Below are 17,270 nucleotides of genomic sequence, written 5' to 3' on the forward strand. Positions count from 1 at the left end.
CTCTCATCGCTGAAGACGACACGTCTCCATTCGTCCCTCCATTCACGCCTGTCGCGACAGCACTGGAGGCGGGCTGCACGATGTTGGGGCGTGAGCGGAAGACGGCCTAACGGTGTGCGGGACCATAGCCCAGCTTCATGGAGACGGTTGCGAATGGTCCTCGCCGATACCCCAGGAGCAACAGTGACCCTAATTTGCTGGGAAGTGGCGGTGCGGTCCCCTACGGCACTGCGTAGGATCCTACGGTCTTGGCGTGCATCCGTGCGTCGCTGCGGTCCGGTCCCAGGTCGACGGGCACGTGCACCTTCCGCCGACCACTGGCGACAACATCGATGTACTGTGGAGACCTCACACCCCACGTGTTGAGCAATTCGGCGGTACGTCCACCCAGCCTCCCGCATGCCCACTATACGCCCTCGCTCAAAGTCCGTCAACTGCACATACGGTTCACGTCCACGCTGTCGCGGCATGCTACCAGTGTTAAAGACTGCGATGGAGCTCCGTATGCCACGGCAAACTGGCTGACACTGACGGCGGCAGTGCACAAATGCTGTGCAGCTAGCGCCATTCGACGGCCAACACCGCGGTTCCTGGTGTGTCCGCTGTGCCGTGCGTGTGATCATTGCTTGTACAGCCCTCTCGCAGTGTCCGGAGCAAGTATGGTGGGTCTGACACACCGGTGTCAATGTGTTCTTTTTTCCATTTCCAGGAGTGTATATATATATATATATATATATATATATATATATATATATATATATATATATATATATATATATATATATATGAGTCGAAGGAACACACACTAACTTTGAAGCCATGTTTACAAACACACTACAGAGATGCCAAATAGCTGTAGCAACACCTGTGCTCCAGGCAGTTACATTTCACATTGCAGTGAATAGAAGCGAGTCCCTAGATTTGATCATATTTATTTGACAAAAGGTGAGATTTCACAAAGTTCCCTAATACACCATCAAATTTCTTTGACATAGACATTTGACATATCAACTTCAACAAAGAAATATGATAGTGTAATACCGGCCTTAGTTCCGCTACCCACTACCGGTGCCGCTCGCGAGCATAACAATCTTCCAGGCGCCTGTGGAACGGAAATACGTCACATAAAAATAAATGAATGCAAATACATTCTAAAATACATCAAGGGGGAATATTGTTTATAAACTGAAACTAAAATAAATAATCGCAAATACATTCCGTCGAAACTATAAAAACGAGCCTATATCCCATAAAAATAATGTTAAATACAGTAGCACAGCGCCGGCGGCGGTGGCTGAGCGGTTCTAGGCGCTTCAGTCCCGAACCATGTGGCTGCTACAGTCGCAGGTTCGAATCTTGCGTCGGGCATGGATGTGTGTGATGTCCTTAGGTTAGTTAGGTTTAAGTAGTTCTACGTTTAGGGGACTGATTGTAGGGAAGCAGCCTACTCACGCCTTATAAAATTCACATCAGTCTTTCCATTGTGTGCCAGCTTAGTCCACTGTAACTAGCTCTGATGTCATAAATGTTGAGCAATACTTTAAAAATCAAGTAAATAACCTGAAACTTTTCTAGCATGTCAGGAGTAATACAAAATCAATATATGTTTGATATCAGTTCAATAACTTTAACCATTTTCGAAATTTGGATGTTTTTCTGTAAAAATCATTGGCGCAACAGAAAAGAGCTAGAAACTTAAAAATTTATATTTAGATTCCTCTTTCATAATAATTTAGTAGAAACAGTATTCTGGATCTCACAAATTAAAATTTTAGTTGAAATTCATGTTTTTCTGGTTTTTGTCTTAAAAATTAAGGAAGAAAGATAAATTAAGTAGGCGAATAAATAAAGCTAGGATGTTTAAATTTAAGTAGAAGGGAGATCCGCTATAATCATAAAGATGTGAGAAATTAATTCACTCGCCCAAAATATTTGACTTAGCCACGTCAGACTTTTATTATGATTACTTACCTGTGTGCTGATTGCACATTTAAATTGAGAGCTTCATCGGCCATCAGCAAAGGAAGCAATGATTTATTCAATAGCTTAAAGTGGTGCATTACTAGCCCAGCGGCTAGTCGGGAGAGCGGATTTGATCAGGTGTCCCCTTAGCCGTCCGCACCGCGGCTATATATATAAGAACGCTGCACGAGAAAAGAAAGGCCCCAGTTCTCTCCAGACACTGATTAGCGCACCACCTGTGCCGGGAGTCGCGTCGCGTCGGTATCATTGCTATAAACAGCCTCGGATGCCGTAATAAGTTACTCGGGATACGCGTAACCATGAAATCGTTTTCGAGTGAAGTGTTAATTCTGGGATGACTTTAATGATCTATCTTCAGTTTGCGTATGTCATATTTTCACGTGCCGTCGCGGGACAAACATTCTACCATTATTTAGCGTGGCATTTGATGAACATTATCATCAAATTATGGCGAGCATTCACTTAAACATTTAATTTGAACAGTTATAGTTGCATCAGTGCATTAGACTCTGAACTGCTCTGGTAGTTGGATTGTGTGGATTCTTTTTGGTCTGTGACTTTCAGAATATAGTGAACATTCTAGAGAGAATGGTTTTTGATTACGAATCCCAGACAATCTCCTAATTCCTCACAGCTATAAGCTGTAGCTATAAATGTATTTCTCAGATGAAGTGGGCACTAGGAATTCTAATTACAGGCTTCACGTTTTGCTAATCACTTTCTGGTTGCCAATATTCTAGTTAGAGAGCCAGTGTTGAGAACGGCAAACAACAGCATAAATAATAGGAACATTTAATATAACAATTATTCCACCCGCCGCCCCACATCACGACCTCAGCCGTTAAGCCCCATAGTGCTCAGAGGCATTTGAACAGTAGCACAGTAGTTTGCCACACGAGGCACTGTCATAACCTGGGACCCACGAAGTGACGTGTCTGTCAGCGGCCGCAGCTCGCCACAGAGTGAACCAGCACTGGGAGTGGGCTCTCGTGCTGGATCGACGAGCGCCTCCAGCTCAAAGAATGGATCATTGGAACAAGTGAGTATTTTCAGAGTGCACCAGAATTAACGTACAAAAGTGTGGAAAATCGATGGCCAGCAAACCAGCATCAACTCCTCTAGTGTCCTCAGTGCAGCATTCATCAGCAGGGGAGGAGGATTGGCTCCCTGGGTGAAATGGTGGGTTGAAGGGGTAGAAGTTATATAGACCCTTGTCGTGGTGCAGTCGCTCTCATTCTGCCATCGTCAGTTCACCTGTGTGTTTGCGTCAATTTCTTCCGGGAAAAATGAAGCGCTCAAATTCCAACGACAGCAACAATAGCGGTAGCAGCAGCACATGCTTTCACCAAGACAGCCTGCCATGTAAGTTAATTGTTCTACTGATTCAATGTACCTGTTTGCTCTGTAATTGCAGTATCCCTCACAGCAACTGTTTAGGCCGTAGTCGGCAGAGGTATACCTCCATATTACTGAGCTTTTGAACGGTTTGTTACTATAATTTTAGTGTGTGACGAATTTTTATTCTATAACGGTTATTACAGTCCTTCTTTTTGTTCCTTGTCGTTGCAACATTTATCTCTGAGATTCTGGCTGAGCTAGATAGCCAACTGAAGGCAAAGAGAGCACTGCAGTAGCCTCCAGCAATAATAATCGTGCCAGATCAGCAAGAACGTAATTGTATGCTATTTTTGTATCATGTAGCTGTTAGAGAAAAGATTTTGTTCATACAATATACTGTGGTTCTAATGACAAGGGCAGGATATGTATAAACATTCATTTTTCATAACATGTTGCATTCAAATGTCTGTGACATATTCTTTTTTATTCTGGATGTTTCTATGGATCAACAAGAAAAAGAAGGATTAGTATTGAGGCCGAGATTCAGGAGACATTAATTCAGTCTTGTAAGTACCAGAATACGATTTTCATATTCAGTGTGTTTTCATATACGAGGGTCGTTCAATAAGTAATGCCCCACATTTTGTAAAAAAAAAGCCATTAATATAAATATGGACAAACGTCCTTGTAGGTGCTTCACATTTGATGTTTGTTCTGTGCACCGGTAAAGTTTGGAACCATTCTGAAAGATGGCGGAGGCGTAGCACAGTGTCAAATTAGCGTCTACATACCACTCATGCTACAAGCAGCGTGTTGTTACTGAATTCTTGAGTGCAGAAAAAGATACCATGTTAAACATCCATAAACTTTGTGTTTAGTGTATGGTGACGCTGCAGTTGATAGGAGTACAGTTGGGCGATGGGTAAAGAAAGTTAAAGCTTCAGAAAATGCAGAAACAGCTCCATGATCAGTCACTCTCAGGATGTCCTGTCACAACCGCTTCTCCAGACATGCTGCATCGTGAAGATGCCATTACTCGTGCCGACCTGCGCATCACAACTCGACAATTTGCTCTATAGTTGTCGGTCAGCATTGGAAGTGCGTTTGCAATGGTCGAGTCTCTCGGATATTCAAAGGGGTGTTCACGATGGGTTCCACAAATGCTCACAGCGGACCACAAGATCCAAAGACAGGCCATTCATCTAAACTGTTGGAGCTTAAATATTCTCTATGGGGAACACACTTTGAAGATGATGAGAGTGTCAGTCATGCAGTGAAAACAGGGCTACGCCTGCAGGACAAGAGCTTTTACCAGTAGGGAATAAATGCTCTTCCGCAACGTTGGCTTACGGCCATAGAACGTCATGGAGACTTCATAGAAGAATAAGACATGGAAGAGACATGTTGATGCATATTGTCACCAAATTCACACTCTGAAAAACAAATATGTTCTGAGAAAAAAATGTGGGGCATTACTTATTGAACGACTCTCGTATATGTAATTTCAGTGAACTAGAGAGTACGATTTTCTGTTTGTATTTCAGTGAGCTGAAGAATACGATTTTGTTTTGTATTTCGGTGAGCTAAAGAATACGATTTTCCCTTTGTATTTCAGTACAATTTTTTGTGTATGTCTCTAACATTTTGAAAAAATAATTACGTTCAATATCTAATTGTTGTAGGTAGCCTCAGAGAGCTAGATAGATGGCACCAAGGAGAAGGCGAAATGCCAGAGTAGGTACATGATTTAGCAGCTGCTGAGGACACTAAAAGGCATCGCCATCTTGCCCTTTTCGATGAGGAGGAAAGGGACAACTACCAGAATGACCATCTGAACTGCTCAGTCCTTGACCCAAAGTGTAAGAGATGACTATAATGCAACCATCGTCATTACAGCAGATTTTGTTTTTCAACGCCATTATTTTCTTCAATAGCTTTCAAAACATTAGCACCTACTCCTTCGATTTTTTGTTTAACTTGTTCAATAGCATCAATAACTGGTTGATCTTTTCTATATTTTCAATATCTGTTTGTAGTTGCTTTGTTCCGAAGCTTGAATTGTTCTTTTAATTCTTCAGCTTTCTTTCTGCTTCAGTCAGCTTTTTTAACAACTCTTGTGTCGTATTTTGCATACATTTATTAGAGATGAAAAAACATTAATAAACATTTTGAAACGTTTATGTTCATGTTTTATGTCCAACATTTACGTTTTTATGAAAATTTTTATTTTATTTCTGAGCTTACCTTCATTCAATTTTCTAGTCATGTCTATCATAAAAAAATCCAAATTGATCATTCCAACATTTACTATACATTTCTTTAAAATCATCAATCATTAAATCACCACCAGCGAAATCATGATAAATTTGATTTAAGTTTGTGTCATCTTGTCTGAAAATATTTATAAAATTAAGATTATCTCTGACTAATTGTTTTGGTATTTTTGAATAAGTCTTCCTCTAGTAAAATATTCTCTAAGTATATCTTGATTTTTCAAGAATGAAGTCATAAAATACAGCAACTGAATTCTTTTGACATTGATCTAATGGAATAATTTCTTCATTATTTCCAATAAAAGTAGCAATTTTTTCATTGTGCTTATCTTCAGTTTTTCACATCTTTTAATAAATTCTTGATATTCTGCTTGATTTAAACTCTTTGAATAAATGTACAAATGATTAATTTTATTCCAGTTCAACCATCCTGGAGCTAGAACATAACTGTCAATCAATAATGTTGTTCTCCAATATCCAGTTGGTCGTATGATTGCATATTGAATGGAATTTGGTAAAAGATTACCATGTTTGTTTTTTATTTTATTTTCTGGAATTCTTTTTTTTTTTTTTTGTTTCCAATCTGTCATTTATTTAATACAATTTCTACTAGTAAATGGAACATAATAGATTATATCAGTTGAGTGATAAGTCATCTATTCTTAAAAACCGCTTCAATAAGAGAAACTCACAAAAGTGTTTAACTAGTCGGTTCTATTCAAGTTTTTTAACGCCAAATATTACATCGAAAAATAATAAACTTTACTGTAATGGAGAAACAATAGAAGTTCATGTTGGTCAATATAGTTTGAAAAATTTAGAAGAATTTATTCAATCGAAAATGCCAAATATTCATATTAAAGCAGATGAAATTTTAAATACAGTTGTTATTGAAAGTAATGTAATATTATACATGGATACAAAAGATTGTATTGTTAGTGTATTACGATTTAATATCAAGTTATTGAACCTAATAAAAAACTAGTGCTAAAGATGTTCCTAATATTATTCCATTTGAATTAATTAATATAAATTTTAATTTGGCTGATGGAATGTTTGTTAAACATACTGATAATTTTCATAGAGAAACTAATATTTTTGTTCATTTAAAACAAATGCTGAATCTGGAAGACCAATAATTTATGAACCACATTATCCTGTAAATATTCCTATTTTTTAACCTACTCAAGATTAAAAAATTACTATAACTGATGAAAATGATAACCTGATAGTTTTAAAACTGTCTTTATAAATTTTATCCTTAATATATCATGAGCAAAATCGAGAGTAATCAGTTTTACTCATTCCCAGTGAATGAGAAAACAAAAAATATTTTAAATGTACTCAACAATGATACAGACATTGAAATAAACTGGAGATGGATGGCTTCATCTGAATCATGCACAATTATACATGGACTTTAGAACTGTTATAGCTAATCCAGATAGATCAGAATAACATTATGCAACATATGATGGAAAAACGAATAATAAATTAATCGATAATTATGTGGCAAATTTGTTTGATTATGTGAGCATAAAGAAAGGAAATGATATTTTATCTACTAGTGGACAGCCTTTTATTTCATCGACAACTATATTTTATTTAACTTCATCTGTTACTGATAAAATAAGATTGGAAGGACACATTCTTCATAATTTAAAAATAAGGAGTAAGAAAAATGAAGTACTTTATCGATTATCAATGCTTGGTGGATTTTTTAAAGATTATAAAGAAATTATGTGGGAAGGACATTTAACATTAATTTTTACTAGCTCTACTAGTTTTGGAGATGCAGTTCTGAGATGGCCTGATTATAATAATGCTGGAGTTCAAGATACACTTCCATAGGAAGGAAAAATTGTAATAGAATCGACGAAAATTCGTTTACCAATTGTTAAATATGAACCAACTTGCGAGTTAGAACAACGAGGAAATATTCTGTAAAATACAAAAGTTCTGATGCCTTTTTATGAACAGCCAACTGTAGAAGCTGTAGGATTGAGTGGTAAGAAAAATTTCGAACGAAATGTTACAAATTACTAGAACTCAGTGGAATTTCATATGGGATATTTCGTATTCGTTACATTTCAGACAACTCGTAAAAACAATCAGATACTTGACTCTTCGTTATTCGATCACGTTAATCTTCAGAATATATAGTTGAAAAATGAAATAAACGAAATTTTCCCACGGGAAATATGGAATATTAATCCTCCAAGTAATTTTCTCAAAGCATTTGATGCATTTCTCGATTTTAAACGAGTTACACTACTCAAATCAGACACTGATATAACTTCATAACGAACTACCCTACCTATGTGATTAACACGACTGATAGATAGAATATTGCATCTTCTCAGAAAACCACTATGAAACTTTGTGCAACTTTTAATGAAACAATTCCTACAGTTACTTCAGCATTTGTAACGATGTATGGTAAGAAAAATTTAACTTACGATGAACAGCACAGAATACTTACTGAAAATTTTTAACTATAAATGAATTTTAAATTAGAAAAAGTTAAAGAAATCTTTGCAGTTTGTTTGTATTTCTTTTGAAGTATTTTCAGAAAGAAAGAGAGAATAAAAATTGAAAAACATCAATACAACGATACTTCACCGACAGAAAATCTGTTTCCTACAATTTTCATCGCTACCAACACTTTAATGTCTACTTATGTGGGCATCTGTGCATCATCTTCCTCCTAACGTTTGCGAAGAAACTTATATATAAGGAGGTGCATTAAGCATCCACCTTTTAGTCAAGGTTCAGGTGCGATGTCGTATATCTGACTTTTAAAAGAACGATCGTCAGCATTTTGCGCGAACGCTGACTGGATTGGAGACTTACAACAGCATTCCGAATATCACAGAGGCTAACAATAGTCCTCACCTGGAAATTAATGGTGGAAAACAATTTGTTTAAATAATACCTGGTGTATACGATAGGGACGATTTAAACGAGGTTTTAAAACGGTCTGGAAAAAGGATTGTGTTATATGCCAACATCACTACACCTAAATCTGAAGTAAAGACACTGAATGCAACGATAGACTGTAACAAGAGTGGTTCAGTTACTGGCTTTCACAAAAGGACTGGTTTTGAAGAAGGAGCCTAATAAATTTTACAGATACGATTAGCCAGTGGATATACCTCCCATCAGTAAAATCCATGTCGAGTGTAACATTGCCAGAAACTCTTACCTCAACTATAATTTGGTTCATGGGATTTATGGATTCTTCCCAACAGATGGAACAGGCTATAAGATCGTTGAGACACCTACTAATGCTGTTTACCTTCCAGTAACAGTTCAGACTTTGGACTCTCTGGAACTTCATATAGTGAACTAGCATAACCAATCCACTGACTTTCGTGGCGAGGAAATCATTGTGCCACTACTCCTAAAGCAGAACCAGCAGTGACCTCGAACGTGCAGGTCCTTAGTGTAAGTTAGTTTAAGTTAGATTAAGTAGTGTGTTAGCCTATGGACCGATGACCCAGCAGTTTGGTCCCATAGGAACTTATCACAAATTTCCAAAAAAATTACAACAAAGGACACCGGAAGCGGGGTTGATCATGAACTCGTGGTAGCCAGGAGTGGTAGCAGCACCAGCAGCAATCACTGTGTTAGCCATCGTGTATCAAGAAAAATATCAGCGACAGGGAGTAGATATAAACTTAATGTGTATAATACATAGCTTGGCTCTCCACAGCAGAACAGCAAGTCATAGCATGTACAAACTACGAGTTTCTCAAATCAGTAGGTCTGAAACCTCACAATTATGGCACTCGATTTAACTACCCCTGCAGAATACAATGAGTATATTATACGCCAGGAATATTTCTTGCATCAACCTTATGCTTCAACAACATTTAACAAGACCGACGAAATTAAGATTTTCATCTAGCAACATGATGCTTTACTCTCCCATTCAAGAGTTTCATATTTCTGGAAGGATTGTCTACAAAAAGGGATGGTACCAATACAGTGACATCAAAGCTTACACGTAATGCTTTAGCATTCCTGTTTCACAAGACACAGTATGAATTTATCGGGTTGAAAACATATGTCTTTGCATCGCCCTCGGATTTGAGCAAATTAGAAAATGGAGGATGGTTCGTACATTAAGCAGAAGGCAGAACTGTTGAAGAGTACAGGAGATTTACTCCATGTATACCTCTAAAATGCTTATGGGTTACTCTGAAGATATGCAGCGATTTATTATGGACGCTAAACAGGAACTGGTATAGAGTGCAACAGATAACAACTCGTACGTTCAAGGAGCTGATGAAAAGAACGAGGTTACTATCAATAAAATAATACGGAAAATGAGCAGCATTTCAAGATTTTAAAAGTTCTGAGTATTGGAGTATTTCTGCCTTTAACTTTCCGTTCATGGGGGCTTTTCGAATACCTTGTGCTTCCTACTCCAAACAGACATACATGGGCAATTAAAATGGCTGTTCAACTGGAGACATTAAGATTTGTCACGCTTGTACTTCAGACCAACAGAAGAGGGAATATAACAAATGGTTCCGCCATATTTGACAGTTGTGGGTTAACTAATGTCAGAGTCTACCTGAACTGGGAATTACCTGTGTGATAATTTACACCTACTGTGGGATGAAAATGTGTACAGTCTAGCATTTGACATGTATGGAAGGTTCTGTGCTTCTTGCTACGAAGTGGAAGGATGTCTACTCTGTCCACAGGAATTCAAGGAACTGACGCTAATCATCGTAATAGACTGCTTAAAACAGTATGAAATAATTTAATCCGGACCTGTAGATCTACTAATTGAATTTGAAGCTTCAGCAGATTTCCCAACTCCCGCTGCAGCATATAATCTAGTTCTACATGACTGTGTGATCAACTATTGTCTGCTCGATGGTGTTGTGCAGTGATCATTATAAATGAACAAATATTGTCGTAATAAGAGCATTTCACAATGGCATTTTTTTCTGTAAATAATGGGAGAGACACATGGTAACAAATTTCGTTTTATTCCATTCTCACAGATATATTGGTTTCTTCTTCAGATACAATGTGGTTCTTGATAATAACATTTTTTTAGAGCAGGGATACTTTTCATTTACACATAATATTGCTATTACTAATAGCTACGAGTAAAAATCCAACAGTAGCACTGAATGATGCTGTTATACATCTACAATTTTCGATGGGCAAGAGAGAGTCCACTGGTAGCACTGGGTGAGTTTGAGAACATTTATTTACAATTTTCGATGGATATGAGAGACACAGTAGCACTGGATGAGAATTATTACAAATCTGAATGAACTGGAGGTTAAATACATATCCACACTAAAAACTAATAGACTTGGATGGCTGGGAACTGGTGAAACTTAAAAACTATTCTGTTTACATGCAGAGTCTATTTACAAGTGTCACTACACACACACACACACACACACACACACACACACACACACACACACACACACACACACACACACTACCCTCATCAAGTGAATAGTGTGGGTATGGGCGACTTTAAATCTCATCCTCACAAATGGTCAGCTTATCATCAGGAGGTGACAGACTGATTTTAAATTGCAATGAGTGTACACATCATGCTCTCATGATTGAATACTAGTAATCTCTACTATATACTGTGGTTGTGGTGGAGCACCATGAATACCACTCTACAGGCAGTGCAAATAATATTCAACGATGAGGACCCTTGATGCCACACAATGCACATTCTTTGCCCACCTATGGGTGGCATCCCCAATCTACGATATGCATACATTTTGGATATAAGACCCTTAAACTCCACAATCGGCACCACCCACCTCATCCTCCACTATCCTGACATCCTTCCTCTTTTGTGGAACAATACCTTAAGGATTATTGGAGGTGAAGGAAGGTGTATCGAACGCATTGGCATCCTACCTTATTACTTCAGTCCTTCACCCAATAGACAAAGCTATATGTATCAATATAAAGTAACTCAGGATATGCGAAATGAGTTTGTGCAAACTTGTAATGAAAGCAGCACATGAGGAGTTTGCAGAGATCTAATATGCACATCCCTATGTAGACAGGTTCCATGAACTCCACTGCAGTCTTCACCATCTCCACAGCAAGTAAGTTCATCTGGTGATACACTTTCTTACGCCATAATGCATATCCCTTTTTGATCTAATAAGAATTTCGCAGTGTTTTCTCAAATTTTCCAATGTCCTGTCGAAAACTGCATTATTCATCAATTTAAAAGAATCTTTTTCAAAATAATTTTTCACAGAAGCTTGAAGTAGATAGTGTGGGTGATTCTAACCAACTCCATTCCCAAGTTGAGACACTGCTGGAGATTAAAAGACTGAAAAACGTATCTCTACTTGTTCCCCAGCATTGTTATCGAGTACATGATGTAGCTCGAATCATCAGATGCATTCAACCTCACATCAATCTATGGGTTGTTTATCTTAATGTGTCTATGGAGACACTGACCAACTCCCCCAACGATCCCTCGCTCAAAGAAAAGGAGCTCATCGGCATCGGCCAATAGTTCAATGCTGACTACTGTTTTCTTGAGAGTAGCAGCCCAAGACAACCCAGGCAGTGCGTAACAAAAGCCAGGTTCCAGAGCATATGAAGGGCTTATTTCAGTAGTGGCACAAGTCCATCACCTCCACTTTTCTGCCTATAACGTTTCTGAAAGTAATGAGCCAAACAAACAGAAAGAAAGGTTCGTCTCTAGCAAGAAGCCATATGTTTGAATATTTCTGGTATCTCACCTGCAGATTTTTCAACGCTCATTTCACTTTAGGACTCTGTATTTTAAAATGAACAGAAATGGACTTGTACCACTACTTAAATAAGCCCTTCGTATGTGGTCGTGAATACACTCTAGGCTTTCTAAAAAACACTTTGAGTGACGTGCGTGCCCTCCTAGGGTACAGTTTCAACAAGTTTCTCGAGTGAAGCCTGCATAAAAAGTAGCGAGTCCAGGAAGTGGAGCAAAATTCTTGGTGTCATTCATTTGCTGATTGAGCTATATCTCTCAACACTATCAGGCAGGTCACTGACTCAATCTTTCTCCATTCCAAAATCAGCCGAATGGTCTGTAATAAAGTGAGCATCACACCTGCTCAAATTTTGAAAAATACAGGTATGTGTCATGGCAATTTACACTCCAGGTAGCATGCGTTGTGAGCAGCACCATCGAATTTCCCCATTAGATGACAATGGTCCTTACAAGGAGTAGAAATTTGTGGTAAGTTTCTATGGGACCAAACTGCTGAGATCATCAGTCCCTAGGCTTACACACTACTTAATCTAACATAAATTAACTTACGCTAAGAACAACACGCACACCCATGCCCAAGGAAGGACTTGAACCTCTGACAGAGGGAGCCACACAAATCATGGCAGGCCTCCTCAGACCATGTAGCTACCCCATGCGACCTTTCAAGGAGTATGTACTTTCCAAGCTAAAGAATGCCCACAGATGTGACACTCGACATCCTCCTTGCAGCAATCATCATTCTCCTTTGACTCAGTCATGGGGATATTGGTGTTGTAAAGCTTATCAACCTCACATGAAAGTTTTTCAAGCTCATCGAGCGATCAAATCGTTGGATTATCCCTGACATAACATTCATGATGGCTAAAACTTGAATCATACAAATACACAACCTGCTACGCGGCCACATGTGACACTTGTTTTTCTGTGAAGGTGGTGTATGAGACTATGGGGTCTCCTTCACACCACCTCACAGAGTAAGGTGGCAGCTTGAATGAACGTTAATTTCGCACCTTACATGAGATTATATATGGCGTAACAAATAGATAGATATGTCACCTGACATACTTCCGTAATAGTGAGCAGATTTGCCTAGCAAAATTTACAGTACATAATGCAAAAAGGGATGACTCTCGATTCAATGGTATTAACACACTGAACCCAAATCCTGCATGTCAATGAGCAAAAGATGAAAAAAGTTGCTGAAAGAAACGCTTTAGTTTGGGGACAGACTCGAGTTGCACAGTCACGGTCCACATACAATGAAAGGCTTCTAACAAGGGGCAGTGACCCATGGCGAGAGAGATAACGAATGAGCCAGGTGATTAATCGAGGGGAGTAGGTAGCGGCCCAGCGCTGTCTGCGACGGGGAAATTCTTGAGAAAACTGCGCTGTGGGAATTTCCAAATGGATACAAAGAGGCCAGAGATGCAGTTAAAAGAGAATCGCATTTACTGATCACATGAAAGGAACGTGGTGCTCTCGTGATGTATGTGTGTAACTCTTAGGCATCAGGAGCGGGCACAGGATGTCTGATTGGCTGAAATAAAATCGGAAAGAGTAGATGTGGCGATATTTTGGCGCAGTTTGAAGGTACGCCCTTTCCGATTGACGGGGCTAGAGATGAAAGGAATGCTCCCATTGGTCTGAAAAGACTGTGATGCGAAGCATGAAAAGACACAGGTGGGGGACAGTTTTGCTACGAAAGACAGAATACCGTAAAGTTTGGGGACTCTCGAGAACTGAACCAGTGTCAAGTGTAGAACAGGGCGCATCACGCTCTGTATGACGTCAAAAGAGCAATTTTGTGTGAACACTGCATTCACTTTGGCTGATATTCAGCTAGAAATTAGCTGAAGGGTCGTTAAGCTCCAATAGTGGAGAAACGAAACAGCCACGTAGTTAACTGTTCTTGTGAGAATTGAGAGGGCATTGAAGTTTACACGCTGCACCATCTATGAACGTATATGTCACACTATTTTCCAGACTAGGGATGAATGCGTGTTTTCTCGTGTAACGAGAAACATAGGCCAGTTTCAGCTGATAAAATCAGTAAAGATTTTGATTAGCTTTTTATAGGATTTTCAGAGGACGAGAGCAGCTATGCAGCCGACTACACGTCGCTGCTAAAAGTAAATGGTGCTGGCAGAGGCGTAAAATTGTTGCATCACCAGCTTGCATCCAATGTGAACATAAGCAACCTTGAGTAATCTTTCGCATATCTTGAATTATTAAGGAAAGCGAAAAACATGCTATTTCTTTGAAGGATATAGACAGAGGGATGTGAGTTTAACACAGGGATGATTGTAACAAGGAAGAGTAAGATAGTGGGAGAAAGTAATATAATAGTTTACTGTTTATAAGAGGGAGGGAGGGATAACTATAACTAATAAAAATACAAGCTCTAGAACAATGGAATTGGACAGTGGAGAAAGTTTCAAAATGGAAACAAGAAGAAGAGACATATTGTATGTTGAAGTTCTGTTGCAGCTTATGCCGAAAAGAAGAGATTGCAGAGAAAAAGACGCCACAGTCAGAGCCAAGGTGCAGAGTTTTTATAATATGATGTACCTCTAGTTAGAAAAAAAGAGGGACATACTAAGACACCAACCTTCATCACCATCAATTTTCCTCTTACTATTAATCGTGACGAAGATGAGGAAACCATTATCTTTGTACTAATAGTGGAAAGAAAAAAGAAAATGTACATATGGAACGTGGATAAAAGATGTTGATCTGTTATAATAGATGTAAAGTTATGAAGAGTTTAATAAGGAGAATCTTATGTACTGTTTTTAGTACAGAATTTTTGTAAAGTCTCTTAGTAGTTCAGTGTTTGTAAAGCTTGTAATATATCTTAAGGAGAAAGGGTTTCGATTATCATTTTTGCTTTAATAAAGAGCAATAGAACAACCCAAAAACTAATATAGGTGGAAATAAGATGTAAATTAGAGAAATTTGGCGATGTAAGATGGACAAAGGCGTGCACAGTGTTGTATTATAGACGACGTCATCAAGAACAATGCATTGTCATTGTGGTCAGATTGACAGCAGAACTGAGTAGAGTGGTTAGGCATGGGAGGAAGGAACACTGAGCGTGGGTGCCCAGTACATCAGCTTTCGAGATGACGAAAGGAAATGCCTTTGTGGAAGTAACAGTCCAAGAGGGTAACAGCTCTGTGGGAAAGTATGGGGATCAACGAAGAATCCTGGATACAGTCGACATGTGACATGACAGGCTCTTTATTCATGTGGAAGTCACATGCGACCTTCATAGTAACAGTTTTGCTAAAGTGATAGATTCTTAGCACTTCTGTCACAAACTGTTTAGAGCAGCATAAGGAGATATGATGGATATCCACCAAACCGTAATGGGGGCTGACATGTTCCATCATTGACGAACAAATGTTTAAATAGACCAGAAGAAGAAAAGGCGTGTTTCCGTAACCCAAGATACAGAATGGCTGAAATTATCGCCATACCATACGGAATCCAGCAACTGCGAAACATCCCTTAACACTGATGGGAGCAAGCAAGAGAGCGATGGAAGGCTGTCCAATCTATCCTGAAGAACAACCTGATACAGTTAAGGATACACTACGAAAGAAACTACTATAAGAACGGATTATACAATAATGAGGTTAAGCGGGTCTTAAATTCCAGTTCCCAGTCTAGAGTAGAATGAAGACACAAGGGAGAAGATAGTAAGATGCAACAAGAAAAGAAGATTCAAGGCAGAAGATCAAGAAGAAAGAAGACCTGGACCAGAAGAAATCAAGAAACCTTTCTAAATCCCTTCCTATACAAGACCATTATTGCATCTACCTACCAACAAAACATCCATTTTAACTGATCTAGCAATACAGATGTCCAATATTAATTATGGCAAATTGCAACACTTTCAAATGTCACACTGAGCGATGAGAGATGGCTATTTGTATAGAAAACAGGAGATTAATTAACCAACACTGGACTGGCATAAAGATTCGAGGATTGACGAAGAATATAAGTTTTTATGCTGCTAATAATAGATCTCTAATACAATTTCGCCATGGGTACACATGCAATGGAACGAACGCAACCAAGCATTCACAATACACTCAAAACTTTTGCAATCTTTCTCTTTGCCGACCGACATTCTATGCTCAGAGGAGACACATCGAGGAACATGAAGATGAGGATGATGACTTCAATGAACCACATTGAAGATATATGAAAAAAGACTGTCTGTGACAGACTAACATGTATCAGATTAAACTGAAAAAAATCATGAACACACAGAGTTTGTTATTGTTTAAAAATATTTCATTTTTGAAGAGTTTTGTGCAAGAAAGAGATTTTTGTTAACAATACTTTTGAGTTTTTTTAATCTTGACAGGTAAATGATATTTTCTTGTATTTCATATTTCGACAACATATCTAGGTTAAGAAAACCATATTTTCTTTGGAGCCTAAGATTCTAGTATGTAACATGTTCGTTGATACATAGTTATGTACAAAAAAAGGATTTTGCAATTTGTTGATGTTGATTTAATGTTTTTTTTTATTCTCGAGTCAGAAACATACAAATTTACAGTAGCCATACACATAAATATATATATATATATATATATATATATATATATATACAAATTGTATTTATATTACATGTACTCAGTACTTTGTAACCTCCAAGCTGCTTAGAGTGGCATGCAGGATATCAATCTTTGTAATTAGTAAGATTAGCAATTTAATATTTTTGTAAAACTCAATGAATAGTTTATTTCTTCTGTGAAGTTGTAATGCATAAGTTTAAGATTTTTGTGGAATATAAATATGTTTGTGAAAAAAAATTTAATGGAATTGTGCTTGTAAAGTTATGGATGGTGCTATAAATGTAAGATAATTTGAGAAATTATTATAAAGGA

Source organism: Schistocerca americana, chromosome X (assembly GCF_021461395.2).
Source record: "Schistocerca americana isolate TAMUIC-IGC-003095 chromosome X, iqSchAmer2.1, whole genome shotgun sequence".
NCBI lineage: Eukaryota > Metazoa > Arthropoda > Insecta > Orthoptera > Acrididae > Schistocerca > Schistocerca americana.